At 42.4% G+C, this 15750-nt stretch overlaps 1 protein-coding gene and 1 pseudogene across 3 annotated transcripts in view; one reads left to right on the top strand and one right to left on the bottom strand.

The window, feature by feature from the left end:
• Positions 1-15750, bottom strand: part of LOC308427551 (vomeronasal type-2 receptor 116-like) — a gene marked incomplete at both ends in the record, with an annotated part of 110104 nt that overhangs the window by 59327 nt on the left and 35027 nt on the right. The gene's annotated exons all lie outside the window — the stretch shown is intronic.
• On the top strand, positions 4579-10200 carry LOC308427054 (caspase activity and apoptosis inhibitor 1-like; annotated as a pseudogene). Its single transcript has 3 exons — positions 4579-4617; positions 9174-9744; positions 10186-10200. The product of its transcript is annotated as a caspase activity and apoptosis inhibitor 1-like (transcript).

The following is a 15750-nucleotide window of genomic DNA, read 5'->3' as shown; positions in this document are numbered from 1 at the left end:
TGTATATAATAACTTTTTAATTTTAAAGTCACTATTCTTTCTCTCCCTTGTAGTCACTGATTAATTTTTCTAATCTATTTTATAACTATGGGTGGAAATCTCAATATGATTAGAGTAAACTCGGTACTCTCTTTTTCTAACTAGAAAAACAAATTTGACTTGAGCATTAAATCTGTATACCATCATTAACATAAAGATATCAACTTCTTGCTCTCTTGCTTTCTTGCAGCCTGGCTCTTCAAACTATCCTTATTCTTCCCCCTCCCTAATCTCCTCTCTCTCCACGTGCTCATGGAGACTCTGCTCCTCTATTCTCTCTCTCTATTCTATTATTCCTCTCTCTCTCTCTCTGCCTCTACTACCCTCTGAACTCTCCCATGACTTGAATAAACTATTCTGTCCTATACCAAAAAAAAAAAAAGAAAGAAAGAAATCAACTTCTTAATATATTTTCCAAACAATTCTGTCAATGAATCAGACATCTTTTAATTTCTCACTGTGTTACCCTGCCTTTTCACAGCAGGAGATCCACAGTCTACAGATAGAAGCTGCCAACCTCATGTGAAGAATAACATTATTAACCAACCAAACCCTCCAAAACTCCCATGGACTAAAACACCAACCATTGAGCACACATTGAGAAACCAATGGCTCCAGTTGCATATTTAGCTGAAGATAGCAGTGTCTGGCATCATTTTAAAAAGAGGCCTTTGGTTCAAGGAGGTCACATTTTTTTTCCAGTGTTAGTGAATGCCAAGGCACTGGGGTGGAGAGTGTGATTAGAAGGGAGTGCACATTTGTGAAGACAAAGGAGGGGGTTGGAGATGGGAGAAGGGTGGGGGAATAAGATTACTTTTCAAATGGAAATACAGAGTATCTTTTTTTAAAAAAGGAGTAAACCTATTATCCTCTCCAGTGCTGGCTCCCTCAGGGACATATGACACCATGAGGTTCTCTACCTGTTTGCTCCATGCCACCTCTATGAACTCAGGCATGGATCATACACCTGATGCTTATGTCCCCGATGGTTAATGGGTTCCCCAGTGTGTTGATTTCACTCACTTTCCTTCATCACCCAGTATGAATAAAACTCACAACCATTATGTTATCAAGCAGGTTTAGATATTAAATTGTCTACCCACAAACTTTCTATACAATAAACTTACAACCAATAAACAATGATATAAACTGCCCATCTATATGAGATAAAATAACCCATAGAAACCCTTAGAAATAATAGCAACCATAAATATAATGAAGAGATGCACTTAGAAAGACATAAACCTCTGCCTCCATCTCCATTCCTCCTGGAATCTCCCCCTCATTCTGCCTCCTCCTCTGTTTCCTAGCCTTTTCTCCACCTACCTTTCTACTCTCCAATTTTATATCTCCTTAGCATAAACATACAACTTTCTGGGAAAAGCATATAATAATCATCACAGAGAGATTGAAGCATTGTTATTTAGACCTTCATTCTAGTTAAACTTCTTATAATCTATGGTTTGTACCCTGGTATTCTGTTCTTTTTGTTAATATCCTCTTATCAGTGAATATATACCATCCACATCCTTTTGGATCTAAGTTACCTCATTGAGGATGATATTTTTGAGTCCCATTATTTTGCAAGCAAAATTCATGACACCTCATTTTTAAGAGTTAACTATATTCACTGTGTAAATTATCCACATTTTCTATACTGATTCTATGGTTGAGGGACATGTGCATTGTCTCCAACTTCTGGCTATTACAAATAAGGCTGCAATTAATATAGAAGAGCATTTGTTCTTGTGTTGTGGTGAGGTATCTTTTGGGTATATAGCCAGGAGTGGTATATCTGGGTTTGAAGATAGAACTATTTCCTGTTTTCTGAGAAGCTGCCATATTGATTCCAAAGTGGTTGTACAAGTTTTCACTCCAACCTGCAATGAAGGAATGTTCCCATTGCTCCACATCATCACCAGCTTGTGCTCCCCTTTGGGATCTTAATATTAGCCATTCTGATGGGTGAAAGGAGGAAGCTCAAAGTTGTTTTCATTTTCATTTCCCCTATGACTAAGGCCAGATCATCATGCCCAAAATTCTTCTACCGCCTATAGCCTGCCTGTCTACAAGGTATTTCATAGTAACCAAGGACATAGGTGAGACTCCCACCCAAATGCCCATGCCAGCTAGAACACTCCCAGAGCCCAGCTGACACTAGTCCTACCAACCCTATAAAGTTCCCTTTTCCTTTAGGCCTATATCTTCACAGAGGCCAGATCAGTGGGCCTGATAACCTCTCACACCCTACAGCCTCTGACTCCCAGAAAGTCTTCTGTAACCAGGGACACAGCCTGCCTGTCTCCCAGGAGGTCTGCAGTAACAAAGACACAGGAGTACTGCATTAACAGGGGAACAGTCCTTTCACTTTGCTCCTCCATTTGCAACTAGAGCATATCCTGTTCTCAAAGCTCAGGACCTCCCTATCTACCAAAATGTTCTCCCTTGGCAGGAATACAGGAGGTCTACCCTAACCAGGGATGCAGAACACCCACTCTAACCTGAGACATTACTGCCTGCTTCCCAAAAGACTGGCTCTTACCCAGGTCACAGGGTTTTAATTGCTTCCAAAAAGGCTGGCTCCATACAGAGATACCCAGACCAGTTATCACCAGAGATAAACAGATGTCAAGCCCAAGAGCATAAGCTACAGAGTCCAATACAATTAAGCACCATTAAAACAGAATTCTACCACCACGGCAAGATCGTGATACTCTAACATACCTGAGAAGAAGTACTCTGACTTAAAATTCCATTTCTGAAGATGATGAACCTTGAGGAGGATACAAATAACTTCTTCTAAAAATACAGGAAATCACAGCAAACAGGTAGAAGCCCTTAAAGAGGAAAGAAATATATTACTTAAAGAAATACTAGAAAGTATAATCAAGTAGATAAAGAGTCCACGTTTGAAAAATGGAAATAGAAACAATAAGAAAATCACAAATGGAAGCAAACCTAGAGACTGACAACTGAGGAAAGATATCAGGAGCTATAGATGCAAACATCACCAACAGAATAAAAGAGATAGAAGAGAGAATCTCAGCTGTGGAAGATACCATAGAAGATATTGACACGCTTGCAAGAGAAGCTTCATTTGGGTCCCAGTGTTCAGGTTGATGGTTAGCTGCAAGCACCCTATTCTATAACAGTATGACTCTGTCAGAGCCTCTGAGGAGGCATCCATATCAGGCTCCTGCCAGTAAGTCTGGGCATCAGCAATAAAATTGATTCTTATCCATATAAGAATAAAATCTATTCTTATCTTCTTCTACTAAGCTCAAGTCCATGTGGATCAAGGACCTCCACATAAAACAAGATTCACTGACTCTAATAAAAGAAAAGTGGGAAAGACTCTCAAGCACATTGGCATATAGGAAAATTTCCTGAATAGAACACTAGTGGCTTAGGCTCTAAGAGTAACAATTGACCAATGGGACCTGATAAAATTGCAAAGCTTCTGTAAGGCAAAGGACACTGTCAATAGGACCAGATCACAATTTACAGCTTGGGAATATATCTTACATCCAATAGAGGGCTAATATTCAATCTATACAAAGAACTGAAGAAGTTAGAATCCAGAGAACCAAATAACCCTATTAAAATTTGCATGCTTTCCGGCATGGCATGTGGTGACGATGGGAAAGACAGCTTACAAGTGTCAGTAAATCTGCTTCATGGCCTTTCTCGGAGCTGCCTTAACTGTGTGAGGATCCGGTGGTGCCTAGCCCGTGCCAGAGGTGGTAGGTGGAGCTGGGACTGGTGAGCAGCACCTTTAAGGCACAGCTTGTGAAGCAGAGACAGCCAGCCTGCTTGTCCAGATGGAGGAGATCTTCAAGGACGAAAAGGCTGAGCAGCAGCTATCAAGGGAGGTGGGTTGCTGCAGAGATGCGGGCTGTTGCTGATAATTGTAGTGCGAGGACCATGACAGGAAAAAGTCTTTCCAGGAGAAGTGAAGCTGGGCAGGATGCAGCTGAGGCACTGGCATCCCTTGACCGGATCCCTTTGCTGAGCAGGAGCGCTGGTGGCTGAGGGGGTAGCAGTGCCTGGTCGCCAGCAGTGGGACTTGTTTGGTATGTGGTGCGGAAGCAAGTGCTGAGAGCTGAGGAACAAACATCTCAGGTGTGGGGCACAGCCTGCACATTCTCTATTACAAGATGGCGCTGACATTCGGCTGGAGTTAGCAGTAAACAAGTTATGTGCGTACGCGCTGGGTAACTTTCCACTCCTTGAGCTCTGCCTCTCTCGTGGTGTCACATGGCCTGATGAGTTTCAACCAATCAGGGGGCTCCACGTCCAAGGCAAGGACTGACTCCTATATAAGGGGACGGGCTAGATAGTTCGGGGTCTTCGTCTTCACGTGTTGCAAATTTATGCTCTGCCTCTCGAGATGCATTAAAGCTTTACAGCAGAAGAATCCTACTTTGTGTGCCATGTCATTCTTGCTGGCGAGAAGGTTGCACGATACATCTGGTGCCTGAACCTGGGAACTCAGACCACTCCATTGTCAGCACCAGCGAAGACCCCCTGTCTCCGGGCATGGAGGATCCAGAACTGCAGGGAGATAAGTTCGGCAAGGTATGTCTTACCCTGAATCTTTCTTTAATTTTGGTTTAAATCTTCCCCGGCTGTGGTAAGGGTCCATAGAGGCTCTGGTCTTTGTCAGTGCAGTTTTTATTCTCTTCCTCTTAATTTCCTATTGTGTCCATTGAGGCTGGTGTTAGTTTTGTGCTTACTCGCCTTTCAGTTTCACTTTGTGCCACAATGTAAATAAGCCTCGGGCATTTCATTGCTGTGATGAGCTCTTCACACTTGACTGTTAGAGCCCTGCAGTCAATTCTTAAACAGAGAGATCTAGAATTGCCCACCGGAGTCTTACAGCATTTCGTAAAAGAGGTAGAGCTTGCTGCCTTTTGGTTTGTGGTCTCTGGGTCTCTCTCACCAGCCTCATGAAAAAAATTGGGTAGAGATTTAGGCCTTGCGCAGACTGCCAGAGACTAATGCAGGTCTCGCGGCAGCCATTTTGCAGTCCCAGAGGGGCCCTCCATGAGCCCCTGATAGATGGATCTGTTTTAGATGTGGAAAATCTGGACACTTGAAAAAAGATCATCGATGGTCACTAGAGATCCTCCGCCCCTTTGCACAAGATGTGGCAAGGGGTACCATAAAGCTGAACATTGCCGCTCCGTCAGAGACCTCAAAGGATGGCTCCTCCATCCACTAGAGAGCCAGACCGCCCAGACCAATTGGATGCCAAAAAACAGGCCAACAAGAATGGACCTGTGTGCCTCCTCCTCACTCATATTAATTAATGCCTCAGATGGGCGTTTAGCCCATCCCTGTAGGAGCGGTCACCTTGCCTCCAGGAACCCTAGGACTGATCATTGGACGAGGATCCCTTACAGCACAAGGACTGATAGTCCACCCAGGCATAGTAGACAATGACCACTCCTCTGAAATACAGGTACTCTGCTCTAGCCCAACGGGCATATTCTCTGTAACTCAGGGTGACAGGATTGCACAGTTATTGCTCCTCCCTGATAACTCTGATAAAAAGACTAAGGAAAAAGCAGAAAAACAGATGGGTTCCTCTGGGACCCACTTAGCCTATTTAGCAGTATCTTTGAATACCAGGCCAAGGCTTAAGTTGTGGGTTAATGAGAAGAAATTTGAGGGCATCCTCAATACAGGGGCCGATAAAAGTATTATATCCACTCATTGGTGGCCCAAACACTGGCCTGTTGTAGAGTCATCACACTCCTTACAAGGATTGGGTTATAAGTCCTGCCCTACCATCAGTGCAGCCTCACTCACCTGGAAAGCCCCTGAAAGCCAATGTGGGCGATTTGTCCCCTATGTACTCCCTCTTCCAGTTAACTTATGGGGGAGAGATATAATGCAACAAATGGGGCTAATTCTGTCTAATAAATATTATGCACAGGCTTATGATATTATGGATAAGATGGGATATAAAGAGGGAAAAGGCTTGGGACGTTATGAACAAGGATCCCTAGAGCCTGTTTCGCCTAACCCCAACAAAGAAAGGCAGGGTCTGGGTTTTTCCTAAGCGCCATTGAGGCAGTATGGCCCATACCATGGAAAATGGAAGATCAAGTATGGGTTCTTCAATTACCTCCGATTAAACCAGATACACTGAAACTATTAGATGAGAAAGTAGGGAAAACCTTAGAACACATAGGCACAGGAGAAAATTTCCTGAACAAAACATGAATGGCTCAAGCTCTAAGGTCAAAGATTAACAAATGGGACTTAATGAGATTGCAAAGTTACTGTAAGGTTAAAGACATGTTTTTTTGTCAAGAAAACAAAACGGCAACCGACAGAATGGGAAAAGATCTTTACCAACACCACATCAGATAGAGGCCTAATATCCAAGGTGTACAAGGAACTCAAAAAGCTAGACACCAGAGAATCAAATAACCCTATTAAAAAATGGGGTACAGACCTAAACAAATCATTTTCAGTTGAGGAACACCGAATGGCCGAGAAACATCTGAGGAAGTGCTCAACATCCTTAGCCATCAGGGAAATGCAAATCAAAACAACCCTAAGATTCCACCTCACACCAGTCAGATTGGCCAAGATCAAAAACTCAGATGACAGCAGATGCTGGCGAGGCTGCGGAGAAATAGGAACACTTCTTCACTGTTGGTGGGGTTGCAAGCTAATACAACCACTCTGGAAATCTGTCTGGCGATACCTCAGAAAATTGGATATAGTACTACCTGAAGACCCAGCTATTCCACTTCTGGGCATATACCCCAGAGACACTTTAATACACAACAAAGATATATGCACCACAATGTTCATAGCGGCTCTATTTATAATAGCCAGAAGCTGGAAGGAACCCAGATGTCCTTCAGAAGATGAATGGATACAAAAATTGTGGTACATATACACAATGGAATACTACTCAGCCACCAGAAACAATGACTTAACCAAATTCTTAAGAAAATGGCTGCATCTAGAGAAGATCATCCTGAGTGAGATAACCCAGTCACAAAAGAACAGACATAATATGCAGTCACTGATAGTGGGATGCTAACCCCAGAGGCTTGCTCTCCCCCAGAAACAACTCACAGAGTGTATGAAGTCCAAGAAATAAAGAAAACAAAAACTATACATATATTCACAAAACAAGAAGACTTTGACTATTTCCATGTTGCGTTTTGTTTTGCATGTACTTTACGCTTATTGTAACTAGTACGTTTTCAATGCATACTGTCAAGCCCTTGAAAAAAATCAAGTACTGACTAAAAATCATATTCACATGGTTTTATGTAAAATTTATTTTAATGTCTGAAAAAACAGTACTGACAATAATGTATAATTTTAAGCAAAAAAAAAATATTGTTTCTTTTTCATACCTTTACATTCTCAAGATAGGCCCAGGTTTGACTTTACCCTTCCTTCTATTAATCATGCAGAACCTGACAAGAGGTTCCAATGGAAGGTCCTGCCTCAGGGCATGGCTAATAGCCTGACTATGCTGCAATATGTACATGTATCCATTGACAACTGTTTGGGTGTAATTGCAGCCACTCCCTTATCTGGAGAGAAGGCCTCGCACGCCATCCAACATTGCCTAGAGGCCTGGAGTGCCTGGGATAAACCAAAGTTCTTAAAAACAGATAATGGTCCGGCTTATACCTCACAAAAATTCCAACAATTTTGTAGCCACATGGCCATGACACATCTCACAGGTTTGCCTTACAACCCACAAGGGCAAGGCATTGTGGAACGTGCTCACCATACCCTCAAATCCTATTTAATAAAACAAAAAGGGGGAATTATGCAAGCTCTACCCCCTGTGCCTAGAACTGCAACTTCCATGGCACTATTCACCTTAAATTTTTTAAATCTTGATGACCACGGCCATACGGCGGCTGAAAGGCATTGCCTACTCATGGACAAACCAAGAGAGATGGTGAAATGAAAAGATGTCAAAACTAATAAATGGAAAGGACCGGATCTTGTATTGATCAGATCCAGGGGAGATGTTTGTGTTTTCCCTCAGGATGAAAATAATCCCTTCTGGGTCCCCGAGAGGCTCACTTGAAAAATGGTGGAGACTCCTGATGACAGCCCTGCTCCTGATGCTTTGGAACCAGAGAGTCAGAGGAGAGGCGAGATGGGCGATTCTGTCGGCATTCCCGAAACCAATTCCAGTGAAACATGATGCTACAGTCTTCCCTAAGTTTTTCACCACTGATACCAACTTGAGTGGGGGTGGGACCCTTTGGAGCAATCCTTTGCTGTGGACTTGTGTTGCTTCTCTGGCTGGTTTGTAAGCTCAAGGCCCAAACAAAAAGAGAGACAAGGTGGTTATTGCTCTGGAACATGGAGCATCAGCTGATATCTGGTTGTCTATACTTAAGCAGTAGGTCGCCGGCCAGACAGCCCTTGTCTCCTAGAACTTTGGTTCATTGCACAGGATTAGAATGTCTGGTTTGAGCAGCCCATGAGGGATGCTGAGCTAAGCATCGAACTGAGATCCCCTCGCCGCGGGGTATCTCTGGGAGATATGTCAATTTGCATGAGGCTTGCCTGCCCCAGTGTCCCTCCCTCAGAAAAATGGCAGAGTGACAGGTCAGGAGTACTACGGGCTACAAAAAGCCTAGCGGTTACTTCTGTACATGGTCTTTATACACCTTAATGAGGATTTGACTTCTATCTCCACCCCCTAATATGGGTGTCCTACTTTGCTTAAAGAATAAAAGAAAGGGGGAGATTTGGGGCGCAGCCTGCACATTCTCCATTACAAGATGGCGCTGACATCCGGCTGGAGTTAGCAGTAAACAAGTGATGTGCGCACGCACGTGCTGGATAACTTTCCACTCCTTGAGCTCTGCCTCTCCCGTGGCGTCATATGGCCTGATGAGTTTCAACCAATCAGGGGGCTCCACGTCCAAGGGGAGGACTGATTCCTATATAAGGGGATGGGCTAGATAGTTAGGGGTGTTCGTCTTCACGTGTTGCAAGCTTATGCTCTGCCTCTTGAGATGCATTAAAGCTTTACCACAGAAGAATCCTATTTCGTGTGCCGCGTCATTCTTGCTGGCGAGATGGTTGCATGAAACAGTAGGTTGTGCGAAAGCAAGTGCTGAGAGCAGAGGAGCATCTCAGGCTCCCTGCAGCAGGAAACCAAGAATATTTTACCAAGTCTGGAAAAATAATTACTCTTGACAAAGCACAGTGATCTTGAAGAAGGTGGGTGGGTATTCTGAATGTCTTATTGAAACCTATTAGATTCTATGTATGAGACAAGAGAAATACTGCGTCAGTCCTTCTGTATGATAGGAGAAAAGAAGCCACAGATGATGCTCCCTGATGTGCTGAAGAACTGTTCAGTAGAATAAATTAATAAACTATGCCAGGAACAATTAGAGCTCCTGTCTTAAAAAACAAAAACAACAACAACAACAAAAACCTTGATGATTCTTGAGGGTAACAATGGTTTGGACTAATATGGAAGAGGAAGCAGATGAAGGCTGTAAGGTGGCACCTGATTTGGTCAATCAGCAAGATCCCTTCATCCCTGAGAGAGAACAACCAGAAGGTTTGGAATGAAAACAAGGGAAAGGTGAAGTCAGTGAAGTACTCAGTATTAATGCAGATGCTTATGACAGTGATATGGAAGACCCAAGCAATGAAGAAGCTGCTGCTGCTGTCAACATGGCCCCTGTTGCTGCTGCTGCTGCTGCTGCTGCTGCTGCTGCTGCTGCTGCTGCTGCTGCTGCTGCTGCTGCTGCTGCTGCTGCTGTTTCAGAGGTCCCAGGAAATACAGTCCAGAGTGAAGTTGGTCAGATAGATGACCTGGAGAGAGATATTGAAACAGTTTGGATGAGATTTTGGGACTGGCAGAGTCTAGCCCAAAGGAACCCAAGCGGCCACCCTGACTGTTCCTCCAGCAGATGTTCAGCCTTCTGCGCAGTAACTGGAGCTTCTAGAACTTGAAATAAGGGCAAGAGCAAGTAAGGCTCTGATGAAAGCTGGTGACATAGAAAAGCCAGTCTAGTTTTCTGACTTGGATATTATGTGTGTTTGAATGAAGCTATGTCATATAATTGTGTATCTAATGTTTATTTAGGTCTCATGTGATATTTCTCTTGTAAAACTTGTTAGGTAAACTCATCTTAGGCTGAAAGTATATATATTTTTTACTTTTATATTATAGATTTTAGGCGAGTATCTAAATTCATGACAAATATGGTTAGATACCTTGGATATTTCTTTAAGTCAATGTCTATAAATTGATATCTTAAAAGCCAACAAGAAGGAAACAGAAAAATTTTTCCTTTGTTTTTAAACATTTGGGCAAAAAACACAAAAGCTTTAAGAAAGATTGACCAAGCATCTTTCTATTAAGGTTACCTAAATTTTTCAACAGAATATTAGATTTCTCTTCCTGGATTTCTTAGCAATTTAAGAACTTTATTTACTTTTGTGTACTTTTAACATAATTACTGTTGGACGATGTCTTTTTGTGAGTGTGAGTTTCCTAGCTAAAATTAACTAACTGTTTTTATAAGGCTCAGAGATCAAACTTGCTTTAAAACTTCTTTAATAAAAAAATCAACTTAAGGCTATTTTTTAACAATGTAAAGTTAATTTTTGCATGTTGAAATCCAGAAACAAGCCATTCTGATATATGTTTGGTCTTTTGTTCACATTTTCCCTCAATAAAATAAAATAAAACAAATTGCGATACACATTCCAAGCTATGAGTAAAGGAACAATATGATACAGGGTTTCATTTCATGTCATTGTTAGAAGAACTGGTGTATAGTTCCATAAATCAAGATAATAAATGGCTGAGATTCTGGATATGAAGACTTGATACTTTTCCTGAAGCAAAATTGACTTTTAGAACCTTTGATAAGTTGATGTTATAATTAAGCTAAGTTTGTATAATTTTTAATAAACAAATTATCACCTTTAAAAGATGGGGTACATATATAAACAAAGAATTCTCTATTAAGAAATCTCAAATGGCAGAGAAGCATCTAAAGAAATGTTCAAACATCAAACTGTATAGGTGGACTCCAGTTAAAGAGCTAGAGAAAGGACTAAAAGAGTTGAAAGATTTGCAACCTCATGGGAAGAACAACATCATCAACCAGCCAAGGCACTGAGGTAGAAAGGATGACTTGAAGAGGGAGTACCTTCCTGAAAGCAAGTTGAGAAGGAAGAAGAGGGAGGGGAGGGGTATAACATTTGAAATGTAAATACAGAGAATATACAAACAATTGGGGGAAAAAAGAGAAAAGAAATGTTCAGCATCCTTAGTCTTCAGGGAAATGCAAATCAAAACAACCCTGAGATTCTACCTCACACTAATCAGAATCCTTAGGATCAAACACCAAGGTGACAACAGATGCTGGTGAGGATGTGGAGAAAGAGGAATACTTCTCCATTGCTGGTGAGATTGCAAACTGGTACAACTACTCTGGAAATCAGTCTGGGAGATTCTTAGAAAATTTGAAATTGGTCTAACTGAAGAACCAGCTATAACCCCCATCCTGGGCATATACCTAAAAGATGGTCATCTTCTCCACTATGTTCATAGTAGCTTTACTTGAATAGTAAGAATAGCCAGAAGCTAGAAATAATCCAGAGGTTCATCAATAGAAAAACAGGTACAAAAAATGCAGTAAATATACACAATGGAGTACTACTCTGCTATTAAAACCAATGGCTTCATGTATTTTGCAGGCGAATAGGTAGAACGAAAAATTACCATCCTGAATAAGGTAACCCAGACCCAAAAGGACACACATGGCATGTACTCACCAATAAGTGGATATTAGCCCAAAACCTCAGAATACCCACAATATAACTCACAGCCCATATGAAATTTAACAAGAAGGAAGACCAAAGTGTGGATGCTACAATCCTACTTGGAAGGTGAAACAAAATAATCACAGGAGGTAGAGGGAGAGAGGGACATGAAAGGAAGAGGTGGGGAGGGAAAGGGGGGCAGAATCAGGTATCAGGCGGGACAGGAAATGAAAGGAAATTAAATTCAAGGCCTGATAATCTCAAGGCCTGATAATCTTATTGCTGGATTTTGTTGTTCTCTTCATAGTATATTTCAGTCCTTAATAATTAAGACCTTCCACTATCTGGCAGTCTCTGCAATGCTGATTTCACTCTTTTTTGAAGAAATAATGATTCTTATTGCCTGAATATGGTTTGTCTAGGCTATCTCTTATATAAAGAGATAGAATGTGGGAGTGACCAGACAGAGAGAAGTATCTTGTCAGTTGTTAGCTAGGAAATTTAGGGCTTAACTGCTTAAGTGCCTCCTCCAGACACCTGGACACAATTGATTGCAGAGCTCTGGAATTCACAGTCCTTAGGGAAGCTGTGACTTATCTTGTATAAACACTGCAGTGCCTGGGTCCCTAGAGTGTAATTAATTCTTGTGTAAATGCCAGGTCCTTGAGAAAAGCCCATGCTCCTACATAGGGGGAATGGAGCAAAGAGGTCATTGTGTGGAGCCCAGGCTTCTGACTACCTGACTGCAGTGAATATTGGGCAAGCTTCTCTTCCTAGCCCCCCTTGACCCTCCCTCTATAAAAACCCTTAGCTTTCAAGCCTCTTGGCCGATACTCGTGCGTGAGATATCAGCCCGGATCCCCATCATTAAACTACCTCATGCTTTTGCAACAAGAAGGTCTCTCGTGTTTCACTGGTTAACCCCGTGTCCTGAGACTCATGTGGGGGTCCCCGAAAGGTGGTCCTACAGAGAGAAGTCCAGGAGGTCAGGAGAATGAATAGAAATGTGTAGCAGTGGGGGTGGGAAGGGGGGAACCATTAGAAAGTCTCAGACACCCAGGGAATCAAGAGGCTTCCAGGACCCAAGAGAATGGCATTAGCTGACATACTCAACAGAGGGGAGATTGAACCTGTAGAGAACACATCCAGTATATAAGTATAGCCCCCAGTTGAGGGATGGGGCCACCCACCCATTTTTTTTATCCTCAAATTTTTCTCAAAATTTAATCTCAAAATTTTTAACCCAGAATAGTTTCTGTCTAAAGAAAACACAGGGGCAACAAAATGGAGCAGTAACTGCAGGAAAGGCCATCCAGAGATGGTCCCACCTTGGGATCCATCCCATCTGCAGACACCAAACCCTGACACTATTGGGTGATGCCAAAAAGTGCTCCGAGACAGGAGCCTAGTGTATCTCTCCTCTGAGAGGCTCTGCCAGCATCCAACTAAGACAGATGCAAATACTTATATCCAACCACCGGTCTGAGCCCTGGGACTCTAATGGAAGAGTTAAAGGAAGGACTTAAGGAGAGGAAAGGGATTTCAACCCCATAGGTGGAACAACAATATCAACTAATCCAACCACCAGAGCTCCCAGGACTAAACACTAAAGAGTATGCACAATGGGTCCATGGGTCCATAGTTCCAGCTACATATGTAGTAGATGACTTCCTTGTCTGGCATCAGAGGAAGGGGAGGTCCTTGGTCATGTGGAGGCTTGTTTTCCCAGCATAGGGAGATGCTAGAAGAGTGAGGCCAGAGTGGTTGGTTGGTTAGGTGGGTAAGCACCCTCTTAGAGGTGAAGGGGATGGAGAATGGGGTGGGAGCGTTCCAGAGGGGAGACCTGGAAATGGACAACATATGAAATGTAAATAAATAATTTATTTTAAAATGCTGGTTCAGACATCAACTCGATGGCTTCTGTGGCTCTAAAGGCTTCAAAATCATATCCTCCTCTCCCTGATCACACAGACTGGGAAGACTTTGATCAGAAGTTTGGAGATGAATATTTTGTACTCTCCACAAAGGATTATTAATCTTTTCTAAAATGAGAATGCCATCTTTGGATAATATTAGCCCTCTTTTGTATAGGCTCTCACATGGTATGTCTGTGGTTTCTTTAACAGGTCCCACAATTTCATCAGAGGAAAATCCTGGAAAGAACTTACAGGCTCCCTTTCACTAGTGCTCTGGTTGCTAGGCCTTCCTAGAGTTTATCATTAGCCAAGGCCACCCAGCACTGCCTCTTCTGTAACAGGTCCCCTAGTGGTGAGCAGAGATCACATGACTCAGACCACACAGACTTACACAGTTTCCACACTAGGAGCAGACAGGACCCTAGTATGGGAAATTTTTAGTTTTGCAGAAATTCTTCCATTCTCCCAGAGTACTTCTCTTCTAAGCAAGGTCTCTTGTGTGTACATTCTATTACACACTAAATGTACAGTTCTGCCTTCCCTTTGCTTCATACCCAGGAAGCCCTGTAGCCCAACAGAAGTCGCATTCAAACAGTAACTGTTGTTAATGAGGCCATGAATTAGAAAACAGTATGGGGTCTATGGGACGGCTTGGAAGCAGTAAAATGATGGTGAAAAGATGTAATTATAGTCCCAGAAAATTTTTTTAAAAGTTTAACCAAGCATTATGCTGTGTAGGGATTTGAATTAGAGCACACCAAACACAATTCATACCTTTTCTCTAGGACAGAACATCTTTAAACTGGAAAATAGCAGTCCTATTTACCAGGGCAGCCAGATGTTCTATTTTGATTGAACTAGTGTAACTATAACCATTTGGTTTCATAATAAATTCAGTCGGTTTTCTTAAATCCGTAGTCTTGATTGCCTGGTTTGTGGGTCTGAGAAATCGCAGTCTGGACATTAGTTGATCATGTACAATTGATTACCTCGCTACTACTTGATGATGTCAACTACTGTCAAAGCAGGAAAGCTTTCACCCTCCTTCTCGTCCATCTCCTTTTCTGCTGTGACAACACTAGGTTCAAGACTGGTCACAGAACTCAGTTCCTGCACAGACTCTTCTTTGTTTGCAACTACCAATAAAGACACAGAGGTGGGAGGACACTCACTGCCCTAGTTTTTCTTTCACTGAGTAGTGAAGGCGCAGCCTGGAAGGAAATGCATGACTGTCTTCCCACGTAGCTACAGTAGTAAATATTAATCAATAAACAGTAATCTCTGTGAGCATAAGCAATGTGTCAAAGCCTTTTGTTATGGGATCCTCTGATATCTCAAGCTGAGATCAAACTTAAATGGCAAGAACTTATTATAATCAAGCTGCTGATCATGACCAGAGAACATACTCGGAACCTAATGTCTGTCCCGCCATGCACCCATCCCCCATTGTGAGCTGGAGTGTTTTAGAGCTTTTAAGTTTGAAAACCAGAAACATTGTGCCAAGTTACAGCTACACTTCCTCACCAATCAGTATTAGAGATAAGTGCTTTCCTTATGTCATTTTCTATGTCAACTGATATAGAATGTGGGTGTTACAGTGTACCAGTCTCATTTATTTGTTGAATGGTAGGAACAAATGTTACCTTTTGAGGAGGACAAGATGAATGGCAGAAGGTATTATTAAAGACAGTCAATGTTTTCAGGAACAACAACAACAAAAATAATAATGGAAGGATTGCTATTGGGAAATCCCCAGCTCCTCCAGGAATTGAGAACCTGAACTTAGGTTAACCCTATGACTAAACTAAGACTGAAAACAACATAGTGACCTAAGGTTAGAACCGGCACTGGCACCAGAAGGCCACATGGCACCAGCAGGGTGTTTTCATCTTGGCAAACTCTCTGGCCCTGAGCTCTGGAAACCTCTCTCTACCCGATTAGCTAGGTTGCTGTGGCAGATAAATGCCAAGATAGACCCACGCACCCCAATTCC

This window comes from Micromys minutus, assembly GCF_963924665.1.
Source record: "Micromys minutus genome assembly, chromosome: 11".
Classification (NCBI taxonomy): Eukaryota; Metazoa; Chordata; class Mammalia; order Rodentia; family Muridae; genus Micromys; species Micromys minutus.
Note: the sequence above shows the minus strand (reverse complement) of the source record. Positions and strands in the feature narration are given on the sequence as shown.